At 34.0% G+C, this 26,539-nt stretch overlaps 1 protein-coding gene across 12 annotated transcripts in view; it reads right to left on the minus strand.

Annotated features, from left to right (window-relative positions):
- The window catches only part of LOC138328275 (teneurin-m-like), a 188,292-nt gene that overhangs the window by 151,783 nt on the left and 9,970 nt on the right, over positions 1-26,539 (minus strand). For 9 of the 12 annotated variants that reach the window (XM_069275014.1, XM_069275010.1, XM_069275007.1 and 6 more), the window contains exons 3-4: positions 17,258-17,333; positions 8,009-8,158 (exon numbers count right to left, since the gene is read on the minus strand). The gene's annotated coding sequence lies outside the window, so the exon portion shown is untranslated. Of the gene's footprint in view, positions 1-1,148; positions 1,165-6,997; positions 7,013-8,008; positions 8,159-8,475; positions 8,742-17,257; positions 17,334-26,539 lie in introns of those variants that run through there. The other 3 variants (XM_069275003.1, XM_069275004.1, XM_069275005.1) reach the window with 3 other exon arrangements.

A 26,539-nucleotide genomic window follows, 5' to 3' on the forward strand; every position in this document is an offset into this window, starting at 1 on the left:
GTCCATGCATTCACAGAAAAATACAAGTACCCTCAACATAATTTTACAAGTCGTAAGAAAATTATTCTTATATTTCATGACGGGAAAAATGATGCCATATTTTTCAAGCCAGCTCCTAGGTACATTTATTTCAAAACCAATTTACAAAATTTGAAGACATTTCATTTGTTGAAAATGACACTTTTGAGTATGTGTTGATATTATTGGGAGCATAAACATACCTGTATTCTAAGTGATCTCCTAAGTAAGTAGAAACAAGTTTGAGTGACATCTTGACCTGCTCGGGGCTAGGTGATATATCTTCTAATGTACTGTGTACTAAAGCCTATACCAAAACACTAACACATGCTCCCTATACTAACAAGCTATCAAAATATCAAACATAGACGGCCATACCACAATGGAAGATACCAATGTCCCAAACCAATACACTTTAAATGGAGTCCTCATTCTTACCTTTACATCAATATTAGCATATTTCTGTTGGTCAGTTGGTATTAGAGGTCCTGCCGAGTTGACCTCAAACTGACCATGGTGCTTGAGGATTTGTCCAGTACGGTGTCATAAAGTCCTCCCCAGGATCGATTTGTCATGGATATTTCAGAACAGAATTTATTTAGAGAGAGCTTCCCTGCCGATTATCACTGAAGAAACATACTTGGGTTAAAATACATTTCATGAATAATGATCACATCCTGAAAAAGCGCTATAGGGTTACTAATCGTAAAACAACCAACATCACTGAAGCAGAACATCCATAAATCTTCAGTATTGATTGGAATCACATTAAAATCCACTCACAGAAAAAAAATGGGTTTTAGACTTCTATCAATGTGTTTGCATGTGCTTTAGCTGCGTTCTGTGGTCGATTTTTCCAGTGTTTGTGTGTATAGTAACACATGTGTACTGCCTGCAGGCTGCTGCATTCGTACACACACATGTGTATTTTCACCTGAACCCTGTACAGGTGTCCATTTGAGTTTATCTTCCAAGTTGATGAATGGCGGACATGTCAGTGTATATGAGGACACAGCGATATAACATCATTGCCCGATTATCTCATAACTCTAATGTGTCCAGCAGATAAAAGTGCCTCACTGGTCAAGTAGGGGTCCTGGAGTGGTCAGTCTGAGGATTACAACACTTACCTGTAATCACCTGAATTGTGGTGTCCGAAAAAGGTCACTAATCCTGAAGGAACCCTATTAGGAAAGGGGATTATGTAGACAGGAATCACAGTGGGGTTGCTGTCATAACAAATGGCAAAGTCACACTTCCGCTATGTCCTCTAAGAGAATTATTTACAGAGAGGGATCTTGGCTATTGTACTTGGTTTTCATGGATTAAGATGCTAAACCCTATTTCTTTTGTATTTTAACAGTTTCTATAACACAGTTATAGATGTGAAAGGACACTTGGGCCTGTGTAGTCTAGTAAATATCACACCTCCATAGGGCCAATGAATTATAGATGACTAAAAGGGGCAGTAATCCTATGGAAGGTCACACAATGACCAGCTCACTCCCTAGGGGCCAATCTCCCTACAGAGGCTCAGCACCACCCCTGTTATTAAGGGGTCAGGGACCCAGTCTAGCATTAAAGGGCCATAATAATAGTTCCTAAACATGTGGGTGGGATATTTCAATGCCCTGCTCCCAAAAGAACCCTACTTTATTATTGGGCAACCTTTATGTTACAGCTATATATGTCTACATAATATGGATTCATAGATCCCTTGGGAATCAGCATATCACATCTCTGACTCTTGCCATGGGCTCTTAACTTATCAGAAATCTCTTTAAGACAAACAGGAAATAGACTTGCAGCTTACAAAAAAATCCCTACTTTCTTAATTGCTCTTTCATTCCCCTAACTAATAATGATCCCATTTAAAGTCCTGGTGAACATCTCTGGATCCCTAAGGGCTATGGACATTCTGGTCTATGGGAAGCATATCAAAGCCCTAATTTAGCCCTTGCTGCATGAACCAGAAAGACTTGCATGTCTTTTCCCCCCAAGGGCTCAATCGGGTCACGTCTTCCTGGTGGCCGAAGATTTGGTCCTTATTATGGGGAACTCCCTTCTACTTGGGTGAGCTCCGATGTTATCTGAGTCACAATAATTCATCTAAATAGCCTATAATGGCCGTAACAATTTTACCCTTTTCACATTTTTTATTTGAGAGTATGAACATGGACAACTTAAGCAATACTTATACAAGATTATCCAAATACCTATAATTACCTTCACCTGGTAAAGCCTCAATCCATTTTAGGAATAATCGGTCTTCAATTAAAGATTTCACTTTCATCCAATTTTCGTAATGTGCTTTGGCCTATCAATTAGGGCGTAGGATAACTTAATCGTGTGTACAGAGTATGGGTTTTGAGGTCGCGCAGAGTCAAGCAAAAAATCTATTATCAGCTTGAGTTTAAACGGCTAATCCATCACCCAAGACTCAGGATGACAATGTCGGAACCATTCGACTTTCAATCGCTCTGATCTATTTAGACAATTTCTTTTCAATTTTTCAGCTTTGCGACAGTAAAAAATTCTAAGAATTTTGACACTATGGTGGACTTTAATGATGAAATATATATACTAAATCACTTTCATAACTATCAAAAAGAACAAAAATCAAATTATTTTTCATATCTTATTCTCAAGTACTCAAATTCTACTGGTATATTTAAAACTAAACTGCAACAAACGTAGGTTTAAATTTCATGTCAGCAAGGAGAATTTGTTTCAAGAGTGAACAAATTAATTACACTGATAAAATATTATGTTTACAAAGAAACTCTGAGGAATATTTGGTTACAAAGGACAGTTCAGTGGTTTCCCCACTCGAGTTTCCGACAGCCACTTAAACCATAAATCCCACAGTCATGTAAATAAACCCACCCCCTAGAAAATGTGTGAAGGAACTTTTAAGTAGATACATATATTTGAGATTGGAAACTGTCTAGGCAACATGTGGTCAATGACACAGGGACCTGACATATCTATGTTTACATTGACATAGGGGCCTGCCATCCTCATATTTACAAATATTAATGATAAACAAATAGAGAACAGAGAGTTCTAGCACTTGACCTCGGCTGATTCTGTAAGGAAACTGACGCCCTCAAGATGTTGATTACAACCACATGTACATTTCAACCTGTACAGTATGACCTGTTTCATTTCAAAGTCTGCATAGATGACCTTATCTGAACTTTTAGAGTTATCATGAATACTAGAAAACAGAAAAGCTCCAATGTTTTTGTACTTTTAGATAATGTGTGGAGCTATAGGCCTAGTCTGTTACTTGAGAGATCGAAAAATTTAGGGATGTGTTCAACTTATGCTCAGTGCAGAAAAGTCATTTAATATAATGCATAGCATATGTTCATAATTTTGTACATAGATCATAATGCTTGGAAAACATTAATTATGTATTTGTAAGATTGAATGATAAAGATATATCCAACATCAACTATTTTCGAATTGTATACCTTTGCCTTCGAGAAAAAAATACTTCTTATATTTCTTGATTTTTTTTTATGATACATGTTGTCAGAAATTTTCATCAATGCTATGAATGCAATGATTAAAGATATACTTGTTACAAAAGCATTACATCTGTGCATACCAGAAACCAGAAATGTGTTTCTCAAAACCATACTCTTTTGTGTATACAAATATTGAAATATGAAGCGTCATCCCATATATCCATCATTCTCTCCTAAAACATTACCGAGTAGATTTGCTTACAAAATTACGTTGCCATTTGTTGCCTTGTAAACGAGAAGATAATTTTTATAATGCATGGGTTATTATGAACTTAAGCACTCTATAAATGTCAAATTTCTGCTTTACATCTAGAGGGCTCTGTAATTATAGTGCTTCAAGCCTCATCGTCTTATCTATCTTTGTGAGCATATTATCATGGCAATTTTAATACCCCCAGATAAAATGCTTATTTGACCACAGGTAGATACTCAGGTATATCCTTTGTCAGATGGTTGTTGGCCTTCCGATCAAATTCCTGGAAATCCGTGACAAGAAGTGACAGGATTAACCCTAATCATTATCTTTCTACTATCCTTCTGCTAATCCATGCAGGCTTACCATGAAACTTACATTCCTTTTAGTCTGATTTAGCCGAGATTGGGGCCTCGCTGATAATATTTGATGTGACTTGTGGTTGACAATATATGGATGAGCAAATTACACGAATTATGTGCAGTGCTTCATTCACTTTGCCTTCCACTTCATTTAATACCAATCATATACTTTGTGAAATTGTCCATTAACTTAAAAAGACCTAATTGTGTATTTAATGACTTCGTCTAAATTGTGATGTTTATTTGTAAGTTTGGAGATGATTATTTAGACATCAATACACCTTTGCAATATTTTGTCATTTATGTCTTAAGTTTTGGCCCAAATAAGCAGTAGACAGTAAAATTTCATGTAAATATTGCTGAAACTTTTTGTTTCATTTGCTTATTTCAGAATGAAATCAAATAAGAAAATTGATCATGTTGTCCATGTCAAATCATGAGAAATGTCATTCAAGCTTTAGCTGAATAACTCAGACACCCCTAAAGATACATTTGAACTGGTCTAATTCTTTGACTGAAATAGGTCATTTTAGAATTATAGGGTAAAAGGGTAAATAATGTCAAAGAAAATATATTTCTGTTCAAATATACATATAATTCAAAAACTAAAGAAATTGGTTATATTAATTGCTTAACCATTGAAAGAATTTATCCATATCAATCATTATTTGTAAATATGTGTAACCTTTCAGATGCCAGTACAATTTTATTCCTAATCAGACATTACTAAACTGACCTCTGCTATTACCCTATGTGAGCATTAAACTCTGAGTGACCATTTGACCACACTGGTCAGTCTAAAACCACTTGGCCTCAGTGGGATGCTGACCATTGGTCACAATCACCTTCACTGAGATTGGCTACTTACTATTCCCAGACTGACCACCAGAGCAAGGTCACAGGAATTGATGACCACCTACAAAACATGTCAGACCATTACAGTGGACACAGCAGGCAATCAACAACACCAGAATGACCACTCATCACCTCTTACTTACTATAAATACCCAAGGGGAATCCTGACAAGACACCTCAACACTCATTACTCTAAGCTATAAATACCCCAAGGGGAATCCCAACAAGACATTTCAGTACTCATTTATTGGCTATAAATACTCTTGTGGGAAATCCCCAAAAGACACTACAGCACATTTTGATAATAATTTCTAGGTAAGGTATAAACTTGTAGAGAATGAATCTATAACGGCAAATTTCATCAGGAATCATTACAAGCTAAATAGATAAACACACAATTAATTTATAATATGCTACTTATCTCCCTTTAATTAAAAAATTATCTCCCTTGGATTTGAAGCCTACCTCCCTTTAATTTCAACCATTTAACTATTAATGAAAACTTTAAATCTAAAAATAAATTCAAATCATACAAATCTTAAAGCTGTATTTCATTTCAAATAACAGAATTCTTCAAGATATCCTGATCAACCAAACCTGTCAATATTATATTCAAACTAACGGAATATTTCAATGATGAAATGAGATTTTTATATTCAAGTGCCAGAAGAGGAATTTAATTATAAGTGTTTATCAAGATAACATTTCTATATTATAAAGAAAACAAATAAATGAATTACATTTGTAACTATCAAAGAGAAGTTGATGAAACAATTTTTTATCTTCCTCTGGAATGTCTTTGGGAGTTTTTCCAAATTAATAATCATAATGAAATCTGTGGTATTTCTATGTACTTATACAATAATGAAAACAATTTTCATGTTCCTAATTCAAGTCTTTTGTGAAACTCTCCCAGATCTAATATACTGATAAAATCTCCATTAAATATATAATTGCACAAACAAAGAATACAATTTGCAATTTAAATTTCGAAAAAATTCAAATCTGGGCTGAGAATGAAATCAACACTACCTGAAATATACATTATTTAGAGAACCTGGTCTAATCAATTACGATTAGGTGTAATGACCAAGCTATGAATTTTAAATTGTCTATAAAATGATTCATTTTCATGCCTTACCTGTGCTTGCCTGATTACAGGTGGGTTATCTTACACAGTCATTGTGAATTTATAAAGGGGAGGGGGAGGGGGCGTCCCCTGGGAGGGGAGAACAAAGGTTTGATAGGGAGGGGAGACAACCTTATCTGTACATGACTCACAGGAAATATAAAGAAATCTCCCAAGACAATAAACTATATATCACAATGCTAATTAGACTATATTTCTACGATATTACACGCTGTCTGATACCCTCAACATAATAGCAGATAATTAACTTTTTGAAATGTTAATCTTGCCTTTTTTCTTAATTAAACTCTTCATTACAAAAAAAATAACGTCTTATTGATCAATTCAATATATAATCCCAAATACATATATTCAGTCAAGCATGTCTGAGTATAAAGACCACTCCAGAGAAGAGGAATATGGTCTTTATATCCAGGTGGTCTTTATACACAGGTTGAATTATATTAAAGTTGGCCATTTGAGACCCTTACAAAAAAGTTCTTATTAAGAAGGTGGTCTTTCAACAGAGGTGTTCGCAAAGGCAGGTTTCAGAGTACAGTGTATTGATATTAAATAATTTAAGTCATACTTATTTTCAAATTCATTCCATAACACCAACTATGGTCGAGAAACAGCGACTTTTGAAATTTGGAATATTGACATTCCTTTTGATAAAGATTGTCCAGAAATGTCTTAAAACATACATTTTGACATTTTTTGACAAAAACACACTTGGAAACAGACATCACTTAATGTACAGGATTTAATTTTGGGACTGCAACTCAAAGAGATTATACAAACAAACCTTAAATACTAGGTCAGGCAAATCAACATATCTGGTTAACCAATTAGCCTAATAGAATTAGAAATTCGTAATTCTAGAACTTTTACAGCATTAACTCACGAGAGGCCAGGATATTATAAGAACTACACTCCTATTTGATCACGGAAATTCCTCTAAAAACCGAAACTGACGTCCAAGGTATTCCTGTCATTCGCTTTTAAATGTTTACAAGCTCAATGCTCTATTGAATTTCTTTAATTTTTTCTACTGACAAATATATATAACGTATTATGAAATAATAAGTATTATTATTGTGCACATTTCTTAACTATTTACAGATGTATAAAAGTACACTCCCGAACAAAAGCCAACAGTCACATCCAAATTACGATAAGATCTTGAGTATACAGTTTACACGCAAGCTTAGCGTTGTATCATATAAAGAAATAGAGAAACATACTCGCTCACTGACTCACAGGATAACTCAAGTATGACGCCAAATTGTCTACACCAAGTACAGCTGTCTCTTGAACTGATAGACACATGGACTTGAGTTAATTGAAGAAGCAATCGTTTTTGAACAATGTCATTGATGACAAAATAATTCCTCAAATTACTTGTGTATCTTTAAGATGTATGTATAATGCAAATGAGAAATGTTGAGTTGAATTATAAGAAATCTTGAAATAATATAGAATTAAATGTGCCTAATTCAAAACAGGCAGGAATTAGAGATATGTTCGTGTTCTTGAATACAATTATATTGAAACTTTGGTCTGAACCAATGAAAACACTTTAAGTGTCTTTCGAGTTATATAAGTTACAGATAATGAGATTCAATTGTTCTGGATAGTCTTTCTAGACAGGTTCCACATAATGACAGAATGGTGCATGTCTCTCTAGGCAGGTTCCACATAAGTAAAATGTATATGTAAATAGAGCAAAATTTAAATACTCTATCAGTCTTTCAACACACAATCAAGTAATGCTCATTTCGAAAACTACACTAAAACCTTATACATTACAAGGGTACATGAATATAAATACCTCGTATTTGCCGATACTTTGCAGCTTCAAGTGGCTTTAAGACATTAATGTCATAGCGTTTTTATGTGAATAAAGGTTACTTACCCGTATAGTTCACTGTTGAAAATGTATAATATCCTTTGAATCCACAAATCTATATATATATATAAATTTCCTCCAGTGAAATGTTACCAATTTGACACGGTTGAGCGGTTACAAATGATGTATATAAAGTTTAGGTCCTGACACGATACCCTACAATGGAAATGATAAACATTGTATCAGATATCAGTCCAGCGATAGTAGATAAGTGACAAATGTTTCCAATTTATGATAAATCTCCAGCAACCATTTTCTTTCTTTATACCATGATGTTCTACGGTATTTTACACTATGTGGCCAAAGTTTTTCGGCTAAATTTAAGAAGTAAACACACAATCAACAAACAAAGTTCTTTGTAAATGTAACAATATTATCTGTATACAATTCAAACAATGTCACATATCAGCAGAAAAAACAAATATAAATATGATCCAACAGATATATATATATGTCCCAATCATTTCACTTACTCTCAGTTTTAAACATCGGTCTATGAAATCCACAAGAGAAATGAGCACTTTTATGTAAAATTTTGTGTTGTACAGTGTAAACTAACTCCACATGGTCGATGACTTCCCCTGTACAGATATCGGGGTGACAGACGACCTAAATCTGTGTCAATACACCTCACTATCAAGGAGTTTCCACACTACAAATATTTACGACTAGTCATCAATAGGCCCATACTATCGCTCCGCCCACCAAACTAAATGTCCCACGGCTGTATACACGCAGGAGTGCTCTCCCCTGATTCACCAAAAATCACCCTAAATTATGAAAAAAAAAAACAAAAAACTGTAGTGTTCCATTAGAAATTCCAGCATTTTTTTTTTACTTCCAGAAATTTTTTTCCAATTATATCCCACCTTGAGCATTATTGCCTATACACATTGTTTTGAACCTTAAATGTACAAAAGTAAACAGCATTTTCTAAATGATTTTTTTGGTCTTCTGAAAATTACATAAGCAATGCTGCTTTACTATGTATACTGCTGATCAAATTTTATTTTATGCTAAGATTTTGTCTAAAACAATCTAAAACATTAAATCTTAATTTGAAATACTCTACTTTTGAATTGCTGAAATCAAAATTAAATTAATGTTGTTTAGAATTGACAATAAAGATTAATGAAATGCTCCTGAGTCATTAAGCACTGCTTATGATAATTTTTTTTTTTTTTTTTTATAGTTGATCGTCTGATGCGATGCTTTAAAAACTGAATTTTCCCGAAGTTTCCTGCACAAGTTAAGATGTGTATATACCTGGTACCTATGTCGAACGTCAGACAGCATAATTACCTACACACATCGAGAATAGCAGCAGATGCTATATGGAGAGAGCTCTGACAGAGATTGGGAAGGTAGATATAGACCTATTAAACCGAGTAATGTCACGGCACGTAACGCAACATTACAAAAAAACATGCAAAGTAGCAACATTTTAATGCACACAGAAAATGGAAACATTATCGAGATAGCATTTCAGGTCGTCAATCTACACAAATGTCAATGGAAATAACGACTCTTACAAAAATATCATCTATCATTCTTGAACACCTCATAAACTTTGGATGTTTAAGTACGCCGTGAAATGATGACATCTAGTTTTTGTATCGTTTTAAACCACAGTGATCCGTTTTATACACTACACATCTGCGACCTTACTTTTAGTTATCTATGCAAAAATCCGATAAAGTGACTGAATTTCAACTCAATTAGATGAGGAATAGATATACAAGATCATAACTTTAAATTCTCAATGAAATGTAATATTTCTTGTCCATTTCACCTGCGACAAACGAAGGAATTTCACACCTAGGTGACCCTAACCAACAGGTGGGCTGGCAGCAAGATATAGACCCCAGATAAGCGATTAGTCAATCTTATGCTATGTCCCATTCATATTGTTTACCTAAGTTTACTGTATTACGCACATCAAAAATCCTGATGTTGATATAAATCGTAATCGTCCCGATATTGTTATCTCTAATACTAGATTAAATGAAGTTTTATCAGAATTAGAAAGATACTCGAATATCTAATAGAATAGAGATATTTATCATAGTACCTAAGCTAAAATGATAACAGAAATTATCGAAATCTAATAATCTTGAAAGGGAGACACTAGCAGTCTTCAAAGAATACATTTCATTCATAACATAGAATCAATGCATCAATACTAGAAATGAAGTTTAATTTTTTTTCCATCAATGCACATTTGCGATACATATTAAACAGAACAGATGGTATTCCTATATAATTCAAATATTTAAAATTAATTTTTTTTTCTCCTATAAAGCTATTATTACAGTTACAATTATGCATTAATTGTTGTATCTTTCTGTACCAATTAATTGACATAAAATGTACATATCACATCAGTTGACCCAGTTACACTGCGTTAATTTCACCTGAAATCAACATCTGCATGGCATGGCAGTCATTAAAACTATTATTTCATTCATAATTTGATGCATCCAACTTACACATATATAATGTACCGACAAAATTTTTTTTTTTTTGCCTTTTTTTTTTGCTTTTTGCTCTAACTAATAAAATTCAGAAAATAGATGAGCAGTATGGTCGTCCTCCATTCTGAAATCAGGTCTATCGAAAGAGGAAAGTTGGGATGTTCCCAAACCTTAATTAAAGTGATAAAATATTGATAATGCCAAGAATTACTTCCTCACTCGAAACAATGAATAAATCATGATTAAAACCTAAACTCAGAAACATGTAGGGGAAATCCACTCCTGAAAGTTTAAAAGTCTTGTTGATATATTTTTGCCTATCCTGTATTTGAAGTCGGTATCAAATCATGCAATATATTTCAATGTTTTCCGATCAGATAGCGCAAATACCTCACTTGGTTACGAGTCCTGTTAACTATAAATTATCGTATTATCTTCTTTTTCGGATATGAGTAAGCTTACACTCCGGATATTGAAACCTACAAGATTGGGTCGTGACATCAACTTTCATATCTTCGAGCAAAACAACACTTGTGAAGTACTCTTACAGTTTAAAATCTTCAAACAAACAAAGCTATAAATTAATAAAACAATACATTAATTAATATGAAATAAAACATCTTTCCAATCAGTTTCAATAACAATGTTTGGTTTCATTTATAAATCAATTTTTAAAAACATTTTGATTAAATAAATGATTAAATCAGTACAATTGAAATCAAAGCTTGCCCAAAGGTCCTATAATATTAGAATTCACCTACTTGTGGAAACACAAACCAATAGATTTTTGTTTAGATTAAATTAATAGTCGACGGGGATTTGATCAATTTACAAAACAAAATAACCATTAATCATGTATGTCCCCTCTTAGAACCGACAACAGAATTAGAATATCGTGTATCAAAATTTGTCTCTGTGTAAAGGAAAATGAACCTACCTTCAAACAGAAAATTGTGAGATTTAATGTATCACATTGAGACTTTATTCAACAATAATTCAGTATCTCCGATTCATCTGGAACTTTAAATATACACTTCGTTTCATACTTCTGCCATTAACGTTGAGTTAAACCTCTGTATGATATTGTTAAATCTCAAACAAATTTTGACAGGTTACCCAATTAATTCCTTCACCCCTATATGTCATAATGGACTGGTCTAATCTTTGATTTAGAAGAGTCTAAATGTGTATTGAGGGGTGAATATCTTCAGATATGGAAAGACTTTTTAAACTTCATAAAATCTGCTATGATTATGTATACATACAAATCGATAGGAATCTCCCCCATTTCAAATATACAAAAATTTCACAATCAAGGTTGAACTTCAGATAAATGTCTAATCTTGAGATATTTTCTAAAATTATGCAGTATCGTTTGATCAGATGTGCATTTTTATCCATAAATCAAACCCGACCACCCAAAATTATCTACTCATGTAGATGATATTGTCAGATGCACCGCGGATAATAAATGACAGCATGGAACGAAAAAACGTTAAATGATTGTGTTTTGCTCAAAATACCGGAAATATTATGCTGTTTATCGGAAACAAATACTTTCAGACGTGAAAGTCTTCAGTTGTTTCCTTACCAGGAAATTCACACAATAGAATGAGAAAAGTATTTTTGACGAGTCAACGGTTTGAACGACATCTCTATGAACAATAAAGCGTATGTACATTACCCTTAGCATTAGACCTTCAAAAGGAAATGTCAAAAAGCCGAGAGTTAATTTGAGTGATTCTCGCTATGAGCGATGGTGTTGAAATTGAGCACTCATAGCGTTGATTCTGATTGTCCTTGTCTGTCAATTACAAAAGGTGTAATTACCTGTACATTAATTAAACTTCGAGTGAGGTGATTTATAACTACAAAGAAATTACCTGTCCAGGTGAAAAACCCAGCTGTTCTTAAATGTCACCTGGGATTACGTATTTATAAACACAAAGACCTGATGCAGATATTGACAAATATTTTGCTGAGACACTTATGTTTCAGACTTGAGTAAGCATGTAAGCAGAATAAAGAATTTTTAACATCCTGTAATATAGAACTATATATGACTCAGTAATCGTATTTATAGTTTCGTAATTAAGACACCAGCAGACCTAAACAATAACACCTGTTATTTTTGTAATTAGCTCATTACCTGGTGATAATGAGCTTTTCTCAGGTGTATGCATCATGTTACCAATAAACAGTCTGTGTTTATAGCTTGATTTAGACATGTGGAGTCTCAATCAGAAAAATATGTTAGCTTGATTTATACATAACAAATATTAACCTGTATTTGTATAGATTCTGATTTTAAAATATTTCAAAATTTGAGTTAAGGGTGTATGCCACATTATTGGACAAGCTCTAGTGCACTATAGTCCATGGGCCTGTTGGTCACAAGATGGTGACACATAAGTGGAGCCTTTGCCAGGTACTGACCAAAAGTCGATCGATGGTTTTTTGAGTACTGACTCGAGTACTCTAATTTTCAGAAACATCCAAATGATGGCACATCGCCCCTGACTGTTAATACACTAAACAAACCAAAAGACTGTATCACCCAGCTCTTTTAAAAAAATAAACAACTAATCATTTTAAAATCGTAATCCTGTGAGCTACCTGGTAACAAGGAATCATGATTTGTGTTTATGTAGACTTAATTTAAGGATGTATGCTACATTTCTGCATATATGTCACTCAAATGTACATTTCACACATTACTTGCTGTTTCACAGATGCAAATAACACTATCCTGATAAAAAGGAGTTTGTAAAATTCCAATGAAGGCTGATGACGTGTTCAAAATAAATTTCAGCTCATCGATATTCAAAAGATATAATTTGATCTTACATGGTACATAGTGGTCAAAACCAAGTAAAACAATCCATAATACTGATATAGTCTTACCACAGCGATATCCAATGCTTGTTTCTTGAAAACAACTTTAGATTACATGTAGAGTACAATCCAAAACAAAGGAATGGTCAGGCCTAAATGGCCACAGTCTGGGAATGGTCAGTCTGGGAATGGTCAGTCTATGGCATTACAGGTATGACTAATAGAGATACACCTGTTGGGCCATGATCAGGACATACACGATACATGGTGGCAATCTGTTGACTTATTCCCCTAACACTGGGGTAAGATATTTCCATAAAACTTATGTCAACATAATAAAGAGCTCTGAGTTTGACCAGTGGCCAGTGAAGGGCCTAGTTGATCACTGTGTCCACACAGCACTTATATAATGACCACATGGTTAGGGAACTTCAAGGCCACCACTGACCAGTGTCCACAATAACAGATTATTGACAGACTAGATGTCAAATAAAGCTGTACTAATTTGCTGTCTGGGGCGGCTTAACAATCACCTAGCTTATGTAGACAACGTACAGAAAAAGGGGAATTCTTTGAAGTTTTGTGTATGGACAGACAATATCCTTCAGAAGTATCAATGTTACACTTGTGAAAGGTTTGAATTTCAATGGGTGATAAACAGACAATTTTAGGACAAAGGAAATGTGTCATTGTCATACAAAATAGTCAATAAAAAAATTAAAAAAACATTAAAGGATCAATCAAAAAAATTATCATTTTTTTTTCCATTTTGGTTTCACAATAAATAAATGCAAAATACCAAAAGTCTTTTTCTAAAAATAAATTCCAGGAAGAAGATAGTTGGCTTTCACCAGGTTGATTGTTACACCAACTGGGTTTTTTCCCGATCCTTCAATTCTAAAATCTCCCAACAATTAAATTGCACGTATTGCACCTGAGCAAGATGTGTAGTGCAAACGCAGACAAAAACTGCTTCGGCAAACCGTGAATAAGTAACCTTTTTGGTCTACAAAGGTTTATAACAGACAAAATCAATTTATATATAGCTTTCCTGAAAAAATGGTGTTTTCTTTTTCGCGCCTCAACTTGACAGTTTCATTGGTGGCAGTGCTAGAGACCTTTGTTACGATGCAGCAGAGTTACGTAAACGGACGGACCGTAAAGCGATTAAAGTACCACTGCACTTCCTCCGTGGAGTGGCTCGGAGCCAATGGACAGAACAGCACAAAAAGAAATCGTCTGAAGAGGTTACTGACATGTGTCTACCAGGAAAAAAAGAAGAAGCTGCATACCTTTAGCACTTTACGATCAGAAAAAAAATAAAAACAAAATTGCAAAAAAAAAAGTCATTGGAATCAAAAGTCAGCAAAAGTTTGTTCAGCTTCCTTATTTTGCTCAAGGTTCTGATTTCCGCATTTGGCATTTTATAGAAAATGCCATTTCATTGTCATGTATTATAAATATATGTGGCTATTTTATGATGACCACCTGAAAGTTTATTACAACATAAATAGGGTCTTGACCAGCGTGTACAGTGGCCACTTTATGACCCTTAGCACAGTGAATGGCAGAGTTATGGCCCTTTACTGTTATAAAATGACCATTCAGGCTAAATTAATAAACCATTGACCAGTGGTCAGTTAAGTATCATCAGTAAAGCACAGGATCAAAGAAAAATCAACTAGTCAAACCTACTTTAGTGACTACCTGTATATAAAGACCACCTGCTTCATAAGACAACTTTTAAAGAATCCAAAATTGTCATTGCAACATATTTACTCTGTGTAAATGTAAAATGTACTTGGCAGTAATGAACATTTTTATGGTCCCTTGGGTTATCCTTTTGGAAAACACCATCACATATATGTGTTGTTGTTTTTTTATCAAGTTTTATATTTCAGTTAGGCTGAAAATTTAATATTTCAACAAATTAAGTGTCATTGATGTAAGTTTTTGTAGATAATAGTTGCAAAATCTATCTTCTCCTTTTATTAACTTACTGCCAAAAATGTTATTTATTCCAAAACATCAAGTATATATATTTCAGTAAATATTAATGATGTAATTGAATATGCATCAGGATTTCATTTTAAAAAAAATTGATGTGCTCAAATCTCAAATCCATTGATGCTGCAGAATGTATTTTATATTGCAAGCAGGGATACAGAAATTCACAAATTATCTTCATCTTGATTGGACTCCAAAATGTCTCTTTACTCTAAATTGTTAGGTTCATAAAAGCAAGATAGTGACTTGAACTGCGTGTATATGAGTTTTCATTTTGACCTTGGACTGTGCTTATAGGTCATAAATATGGAGAAAATAGACATTTTGGATCATTCACTGAAAGAAAATTTGCCTTTAAGTATTTACTATGGTAACATATTTTAAAGAATTTGAAGTAGTTTTTCCTAAAACAGCGATCATCTATATTGCCGCAAGATAAACAAGATGGCTGATCACAGATTTATATCACTGCTATATAGTATCGACGATGTTTGTTATAACTATGACTCATAAGAAGTATTTCAGTATTCAGCCCTTGAGGTGGACGAAATGCAAATTTTACGTCAAAAGTGAGTGAATTTGCCTTTATATGGGATGTTTGTAAACCGAAATCGACATTAACCCTCTCGTAAAATACTGAATACACATGTACATCGTCCTATCTTATCATTGCTAAACAATGAAGTATGTCTGCCCAGCAGCTATATAATCTCATAAAAGCTTAAATTTTTATATCAACTGGAAAATAAAAGTTAAACATAAAATTAGTATTCCTAATACTTGAAATAAAATTCCACACACTCCAAAAGTCTTTTTTAAATGAAAACAGAAAATGTACAAGCTTTTCAAACACTTTGATGAAAGATTTCAATTCAAACAGTACTTGACAATTTTTTTTTCTTGTTATTTTCTATTGATGATGGACCATCATAAATTTGTCTGTCGGATTGAAAAAAAATTTTCCCTCCATTTTTTTGCTTTTTTTGACGGAAAATTTCTTTTGATCCACCTACAGACTTAAAGTCTCTATATCCTACACAGACTTAGGGATTAACTATGAATGCACCATATGTCACAAGAGCACCAAAGATCCAGATCGCTCATCACCTGTTGCTCGAACAACACAATTCAAAAGGTCATATGCTACTCAAAATGCGGTATTTTGCGGTCAACTTTTCATACTAAATTCTAAAACATGTCACCTTTCTTAAGAAACAGCTCTGAAACGGTTGTTTGGAGCATCAATTAGAATTCAAAATTTTTCCTGAAGACATGTCATTAGTGCCCGACGATAATTCCTGGTAACGTGTCTTAATCAGCAACATGTACAGTTTATATCCTAATACATGTCATTAGGTTTAGTTGGTGCAACAAAAGCCGAAGCCCTGAATATCCAAAGTCCTGGTCAAGAGGTCTAGTGTCCAGCCAGACTGGACATTTAAATTCACACCTGTCGGACAGGTATTCAAACGACTTTTTCTCACCTGTTATGCTATCAGGTGACAATAAATTTGATTGAAACGTCCGTGTAATAATAGTCTAATAAATCTTTGGCAAATAAAAGGAAACACACATCCATCTTGTTTTGCATTCTTCATGCCATTTTATCGACAACGTAATAACAAATATCGGACAATGCCAATCCTCCGATGTTCATTAAATACTGCTGTATTAAGTTTTATAATATAACTCATATATCAAAAGTCTCAGAGGAAGCATAATGGCTGTCATTTTCTATCTGAAGAGTTCAGGACACCCCCAACAAAGCCCTTGTGGGCCATCAATTCTTACGATACCTGCGGATCAACATCAAATATACTGTACCAGTTTATTGACGTTACATTGTACGAGCCTTAATCACAGGAAGGTGAAAACAGGAAGTAGGCAAACATGGGGTAAAACATCAAAGTGAGGCTTTGTTTGCACTGTGGGTACTTACTTTAGATTTTGTAACCTATACGAGTACTTCAGCATCTATGGGTGGTCACAGGTTCTGGGAAATATAGCATCTGTGTCTGGAAAATACAAAATATAATCATTATTTATGTACTGATAATTTCTGGAATTATGGATATTAATCATTATCTATATATCAAATATATATAATGTACTTGTTCAACAAACACAGACAGGACAACAAAGCAAATACAAGACACAAAGAGGATCAATTACAATCTGTTCAATTACCTGAAATGGTATCAAGGTAATTAAGCTTACGGAGAAAGCCTTATTGTACAGGCAATACCTCATGTATGATTCCTCTGACATTATCAATAAAATCATTTGAAACCTATAGTTTTCTTGTAATTCATTTTGAGTTAAGGATGTATGCTACATAAAATCACCATGAACGAAATTGATTTTGAACCTTGTGACTAAATATGTTGTATGTATAAATATTCTTAGGAATAAGATTTCCTCAATCTTTATGTTTTCCAAAGCATTACTTCTATTGGAATCTTTTCCATGATATGTTTTATAAGTGTGTACACACTGCTTATACTTTGGCACAAGGTCACAGTGGCTGAGTGGTTAAGATGTCTCAGCATATTACCACAAGCCCTCCACCTCTGGCTTGTGAGTTTGAATCTCATGTGGGGCAGTTGCCAAGTACTGGCCGCTGCATGAACAGTGGTTTTTCTCCAGGTACTCTGGGTTTCCTCTTCCAACAAACCTCGCACATCCTTAAATGACCTTGGCTGTTAATTGACCGTTATGCCAATCAATCTTTAACACTTTATCGTTGTATAAATGTGGGAAACCCTATAGCCCCTTAATATGAATCAATGTCACCATGAAATATGAATTCTTTACTAACATATACCTGTTTCAATCAAGATAGTTATGAATCATCTTCCAAATTTTCACATTTCAATCACTCATAATAATATCTGAAATGCCTCTGTCAGTGAGTCTTCTCCCGATTTTTCAAATTCGGCATCAATCACCACAACAATCTAAATGTTCCACCTGATCAGAGAATCCATTATCGTAACGGTATCGACAGTAAAACTGACACCCTTATCATTCTCATCGATAATGCTGAAATTCCATAAAATTTGTACGGTATAGCATGTAGTCTAACAATTATCCACCAATCATTACATATCTTTCATGTTGCCATGACGATAAATTGCCAATTGCCAATCCTACGGTCAGGTTACATAATAATGTGTTCGTCTTCATCAAGATAACGATATTAGCCCTCACCGTTTTACAACCAACCTAACATATTAACCTGACAATATTTTCACGATTTATTCTCCAAATCACGACTCCAATCTGGTTTCTATTTCAAGAAATTACCATTTATTTCGCAACATTGATATTCATTGTACCAATTGAGAGAGATTTTTGCAGGAATCTGTCCTTGGTTTGGCTATAACGGCACCTAATGGGGCTCTATCATGACGATAGGTGATCAGGATGGCACTCACGCCTACAGGTGTAAACGAACATACCAGACAGGTGCGTAGGTAAAACTTATTTGCATACTCATCACTTTTCTATAAGGCCATTCCAAATCATTTCTTGTTTCTGGACTGAAATTGTTTGAATATTTCTCATAAGAAAATAAAATTGAGCTATCCCCATAGATTTTTACACAATATTTAAATTCATTGTAATCATACCTAAACTTCATCCCTACCGAGTAATCAATACCTTCGTTAATCTAATTATGATTGATGCCTCAACTATCTTCAGCAATGTATTTCTTCTTCATGAATCTAATTTTTTAGCTCTTACTGCATGGGTATTTTGCACTAAATTCTGAGCCCACCAAAAGGTATTTTGTTTTGCAAAATATATATACCAATCAGCAACATGTTTCCTCGAGGTTCCTTAAAGCCGGTTATTTTTGCGGATCAAATTTTAGCGATTTCAAATTTTCACAATATGGATTTTATATCCTTCAAACATTTCTCAATATTTCATGTATCAAATTTTCGCCATCAAAGCAATGTGCCGCAAAATCGTGAAAATATAATCCCCACGAAAATAACTGGCTAAACGGTATTTGAAGGACATTGCTAAACTCTTTCTTTTATTTATCAACACAATGCATCCTATGTAACCATGGAAAGGTATGGGGGACAATCCTTCAAATATCTCATTAACTCGGAGCACACCTGTTTGTTTCTTGTTTAGGTCCCAAAATTTCCCTTCTTCTCGACTTTGATGTCTATCATCATAAACATCAACATCAAATTTTTCATATAGCTATAGCCTTTTAATTTCTATACTCCAAAGCTGCATTCCTTTTGTCAGCTTTAAAAATAACATTTTCTATTTCGCAATACTTCTGAAAGCTTTGTACTTTCACAAGTACAAATCACATTAGCTATATCTATTTTCTGAAAGCTCCAAGATTTCTTAAACTTATTTGTTTGGCCAATTTATTACAAAACACACAAGACATTTTTCTATCGAGACACGAGTCGGGCACGAGTCTATGAATGACTGTCATGTGACTGCTTAAATAATACGAAACAATAGCTATGAATCCATCATTATTGAAAACTCAATGGTAGCAATAGCAGTCTGACAGAAATAACGCTGATCTAATATAAACTTTTGGATCAAGTTTTCATTTCAAACTGTCATCCGTAAAAAAGAGCATTTTCAAAAGAAGAAAGGTATTTAAAATTGAACAGAAATTCAGTCGATTGTCCTGGTCAATAGAGAGATTCTCTAATCTTGAATCATGTCAAAATATCTTAATCACAGGCCTAAGTTCAAGACACATTCAGTTTTTAAAGTATCAAGTTTAAAAGAAACCTGTGAATTATACTCAACATTAATTTGGAAAACTGTAAACTGGATAGTTGGTAATTTTGATCTGTTTCAAGTACGCTATTTGATTATGGGGCACAGGTAAAATTTTAATTAAAGTAAGGCCTGGTACTAATAACTTGTCGGTTTTTACCTTTGTATCTGATAATGAGTAAGAACCCTAAGAAGGTACCTACGATGTCCCAACCCACATTTTTGCTGGCTTATTAACTCATTTCACCCCAGAAGACACATTTAAACTCTTCTAAATCAAAGACAAGACCAGTCCATTTTGACATTTCAGGGGTGACTGAGTTAACAGTTACATAATTAAGATATGCAATGCCGTCATCCAGGTGTTCTTGACTGATTACATGATAATGGCGAACTAATCACCTAATTATCCCCTACCCACGCCTCTCAACAGAAAGCGGTGTATTGTACATCCGACATGAAACCAAACTGTATATATATGTCATTGCTCAACTTTTGTAAACTTCCTTTCAGCCTTACTTTTTTCGATTTTGGACGATTGCCCTGAGAATGAGAATCGTTTGATGTTAAACCTTGATTTAAACAACCCTTAGGTACAGAAAAACAACACAGCACCATACTTTCTTGTTTGTATATCGTGTGGTTGTGGTTAAGGGAATCCAGTCGAACCAAAACTACTGAAGGTTTAAAATTTACAGCCCTGGAGTTGATGGAGTAGATTTCAATCACTTGTGGTATCATACATAATCAAATGAGGAAGTGAGTTGGTGAATTCACACAAACCTGTGTTATAAGGGGAGACAACTAAACAATAAATCATATTTGAATATGTGAGGTAGCTTATTGCACAAGGGGAGATAACTCTCAACATAAAACACAGGTAATAAATGTTTTACAATCAGGGGAGATAACTCTCAATACCCATATTACCGGTAAAATGCATTGGGTACGTAGCTTATTGCAGTAGATGGTTAAAATAAATCCATACACATTAATCTAACAATGCATGAGGTAGCTTAGTGTAGCAAGGGAGACAACTCCACACATGAACCACATATATTCTAAAAGGCAAATGGCCTATTGCACAGGGGGGGGGGGGGGGTTAATTACTTTCAACTTCATACACAATATTCCCACGTATAATATAACAAATAAGCTTTTAGCAGCAATTAAAGGAGATAACTCAAAAGATCATAATTCTGATATAAACTAATTAACCCCCTTTAATCCCACATTGCAATTAATTGCAGTAAGGGAGATAAATCCAACAATTCCTGAGGAAATATAACATATTTGGTAAAATTCTTTAATTTACATTACTCTTTACTGTTGCTTTCAACTCAAATTATGTCTTCATTAAGACATGTTTGCAATTTTAAGTTTCTTATAAAACTGATGTGGAAGTCGCCTGGACTGACCTAGTTTTCAACGTCGTGTCATTGTCTTGTGAAATGCAATAGCTATTGATATTAGTTTCAGTGATTAAAAGAAACGAATGTTTTTATTAAATAAATAATCTATTTCCGGCTCAATAAAGACGCATTATACAAACATCGCTATTCAGTAAACATCTTTAAGAAATGAGAAACCTACAAGTGGATTAGAAAACGCCAGTTTGTTTTTCCACCAAGCACTGAAATCTGTAAATTATCTGAACTAATTGATTCCTGAATTGCAATTTCATTCTTCTAGGCCTCTTGTTAAAACTGTCCTTGTGTTAATTTCAAATTCTGAAATTAAATATAAGCTTTGTTGAATGTGCTGTGCTTGACTCCTAAAGTACACATGCCAATGTAATTTGATTCTTGAAAAGCAAATTGACATTTATTTCAGCTGTTGCATTCCAAAAAAAATTTAAAATCAATTCAAATAGATGTAGTATAGAAATCTATATCTAACAAAGGTATTACATAACCATACTTGTGTATTAGGGCGACTTACAAGCTACAGACACAGTTATAGCCTTTAACAAAGTTAGAAGTACAAAATGGCGGCATGCATATATATTCAAAGTTAATGTTTCCAAATGGAATAACATGCAAAATTTATGTTTATGAGATTTCAAAAGCACCGTTGGAAAATCAGGTTATCTCCCCTTACAATTGTTATCTCACTAGTTAGCACTACAGGGTGCAACTCTTAGCCCACCTTAGTTTAAAAAATTCTTTTCTATGCTATGTCTGCACATGAAAGCAAGGTTATTCTATTTGCAAAAAGTTCAGGTTTAATTTTAAGGTAATAAATAGAGTCTGTACTTTTTTTATCAGATCTGACTACAGTATGCACATGTTGTTACATGTAGGACGACTGTTGAGCTAATTAACATCTGGTTCATTAAACATCATAGCAGGACTACATACCTTAAAATTTGTAAAATTGACGGCACAATTTAGTTTAAAATTAATGATGATCAAAGCATGTGTTGGACATATTTACATGCAGGAGAATCAGCATGTGTTACGTAATTTTCTCCTGTAATTTTTACACACAATGTACAATATGCTGTCATCATTTTAATGTCAGAACAACGTAAAACTATAGAATACCAAACTTCCATGCAGATTTTGTATGTTAAATGGTAATTTATGATTTCAACAGCTGTGAATTATTGCATGATGCACCACATATTTTTTCCCTATTAATTTATTTTTCCTAATTTCCATGATAGCATCAGTAACAATAAATAGATAGAATCAAAAAATCATTGGTACATAATAGTTAATGGAGCAAGGCTGGTTTTCTATGTATATCAACACAGATTACACGCATTCAACCGAAATAAATTACGATATAGATTTATAACATTTATTATAAGTGGATTTTACTATAACGCTCAAATAAAACAGTATTAATTGTCAGATTTAATGTCGATGATGATGTGTATCGGTGAGGTAGGTATAGGTTTATGTGGAGGTGCAGCCATTACGAGGCGAATGTTCCGAGGTTGTAATCCATCATCGTAAAGCAGACGTCGGGTGTTATACCCTAATGATAAATATCACATGGAGATACATACACAACATCACAATAACATTAATGTCCTGCTACGAGCCTCTGTCTTTGATCTGCCACTTTTCACAACATGTCGTTCCTATTCTGAAAATGTTCAGCATTTTTATAGTTGAAGATGTGTTTTATGAAATGTGTAAAAGAACAAGTGTAAAAGCATTGTCAGTTTGAATAATCATGGCTGAAAAACCTTCATTCATTCTTGAATATCTTTATCCACAGTAGTGTTTTGTTTTTGGTTTTTAGAATACAACAAAGAATATTTTTTTAAGAGAAAAAGAGTAAACAATGGTGAAAATATCCATAGAATTCATTTTAGCTTTAATTCACCTTTTTTTCCTCCCCAGTTTTCAACTAGAGCCTTCAGAGGAATCTGGGACAGATTTCTCCTAATGTAGTAATTATATTTAGATGTCAAATCAGGATTTGTATCGACAACCTTGTCACAAAGAACGACACCAAATTAAATACATAGCAAGCATATTAATCAAAGTATAATATAACTCATTGCATTTCCAAAAGCGTAAAAAAAAAAAAAAAAACAGCAACAAAATCTGCAGTGACAGTTTCTATCCGCATGTATTAAGTGATGTCCCACGGGGCAGCATCAGAGGGGCTTTCCCCATTTTCGTGTGGTCCCCACGGAGAACGTTGACGGCTTTCCGCCTTGTTTGTAGGGTAATCAGCACTAATTGACCTTTCATCATTCTGACACCTTTATCCCCCGATAGTCCCCCCTTAAATCTGCAACCTAGATGAGGGGACAAAATGGACACCCCTGAATAACAGCAAGCTCACCATCGATAATCACCCCGTAATTTGTCATCTTGCCCTTATTTGGTGTCCAAAGTGTAGCTGAATGTTCTCCATTTTCCATACAATGATAGATATGTTTTTAATTTTCTCCCATCCATCTGGCTTGTTGACAAGCCCTCAATGAAACTTGAGCAACCTCAAAGGGATTTTCTAAATTCTGCTGGCTGCAATTAGGCTATATAACTCAGGTGTGCTTAAAACTCAGAGAAAATTGAATAGAACATGTTTTTCCTTTTCTGATAATGGGTTTTGTTTTCCTGTGAAAGTGTGTGTTAATCACTGAAATATTATTCTTCAAGCATGACAAACACTGTCCTATATTTTACAGCAAAACTCATTTGACAACAATATCAATAAACCAGCAAGTTATTTTTAGATTTCATGGTCATTATTCAGGAGAGTTTTAATCTTTAGACAACGTATCCATATCAATTTAAGCAATTTTGATGAGTATTATATTAAAACATAATAATAATTCATAAGACATTGGCTAGTATTTTAAAAGAAAGTCTTAAGATATTATGATTGGTAAATAATACAGTAAAAACACATTATGAAAGCTAGGTTAATATTTCAGGAAATCAACATCATATTGGGTCAGTATATCAAATATAAAATATCACTATTTGATGATTTCACAAAGATTATACCAAAGCTTGATGATGGTTTCCAAAAGCCTATCTATTACTGTCAAAGTTATTATTCAAACATAAACATTTACGCGCAACTCGATCATTTTATAATTATTTTTTTAAATTATTTATTTTCAGTGATCTTTAAAAAATTCTTTAATTTATTTAATATGTTTAGTAGTAATTCTTCAAATCTAGATTAAAACCTTCTGGTTTTGTGTTACACAAATCCAACTTATCAAGGGAGATAACTCTAATCTGATAGGCCACATCTCCTACCATACACCATACATCCCTTAGGAAATCATGCCATACAGAAACTACTGCAAGCAGCATACATAAAACCACTCCACTGTTGATTCAACAAACATGAGGTTCCATCAGCAATCGGCCAATTTATCTACCTTACAATGTGTACTCTTATGATAAAACCATTGTTACAGTTCGACGCATCGGAGCGAACATGGAGGCTATACTTGTTTCAATTTACATCATCCCCCAGAGAGTTACAAAACATGCTTTAGAGCATAAATTCCACATTGGGGGACATTGAATACTACCATTATACCAATACTGTTATTTCGTAACAAGATCTACAGATAAGATTTTATTGGCTATTCCAGTATATGTAACGGTATTCAGTTACAATGTCTTGTTTTTATGTGACATGCCCAGTGGCGTCGCGTTGTCATGGAATACATACAGGAGAGCAGGTTGTTGTTTAAGGCAGCAGGTCATGTGACGCAGTAAATTGATAGAACATTTTTATTGTCAATATATCTAATAACTTGTGTCAAGTGTGTCAATGTCGATATTTTTATACCACAGCACTATAAACTGCCAATTCTACTACAAAAGGTCATAAATAAACTTTATATTATTTACTTCTTTTAAAAAGTTAACCTATTGGACAATATTGATGTTATTAGAATATTCATTTTATGTCCTGTTAATAGCCATGCAGGGTCATTAAAAGACAATCGAGGTGAATCGGGGTATAGTGAAGCAGAATAACTAGAGAAAAAAACACCAGCCTGCTGTCGGTACCAGCCATATGCCCATTGTTGACTTTGAACTTGCCATGCATACATGACACGGAACAAAAAGAAATTCCAAAAACGTTGTTTCATGTCCTATAATAAACAAATCTAGATGTTGCTACCATCCTTAAATGACCTTGAAACTACTGACCGTGAACAATGCTGACCTTGAACGATGATCATATCAGGATGGTTTCAACCATGTAGGGATGAATTTCTGTGCTAATTATTGGACAAGCTGTGGTATAAAAATGTGGCAAAAATATTTCACTTGCAACAATGGACGTTAAAATAAAACAAATGTCCAAGAGGACCATTTTATAGCAATGGTATGTAATACATCAGTATTGCTAATTCTGTAATCAACATGTCCCCATCTTTTGCATTGTGTAAGGAATTTCCGGCTCATTAATGCCAGAAATTAGAATACACCCAGAAAACCGGATGATTTGAAATTTCAATCAACAGTTTGGCTAGAATTTCAATGATTCACAATCAGAATGGAGCTTCTTTTTGTTTCATTTAATTGAACTGCACTCACATTCACAGAAAATGTGCAATTAATTCCAAATTTTTTTCTGGAATTTCTGATAAATGCCCAGTCTAATGAGATCTAAGCTCAAATATCGATACTGTTGAATAATTCAGACTTGAAGAGCCTTCTGTTTTGACACAAATCTTTTTTTTTTAAAATCCATTTTAAGCTTTACAGGAAGTAATAGAAAAATCCTACTCTTACAAACACCGTCGTGATACGGATCTCGGTCATAACTCTCCGTCACCGTTAAGACATGTGCAGACATTGCTTAGACAATTAACGCTTTCGAGTATAATCCGGCAACATCAACGAGAGCAACCATCAACATGGAATCCGCGAAATTCTTTGATTCTGTCATCAGATTGGGCAGTATTAACAAGGCCAAATCGGCTTTCAGCATCCTCTAAAAGACAGTTGCC

The sequence above is a fragment of the Argopecten irradians genome, chromosome 7, assembly GCF_041381155.1.
Source record: "Argopecten irradians isolate NY chromosome 7, Ai_NY, whole genome shotgun sequence".
NCBI classification, from domain to species: Eukaryota; Metazoa; Mollusca; class Bivalvia; order Pectinida; family Pectinidae; genus Argopecten; species Argopecten irradians.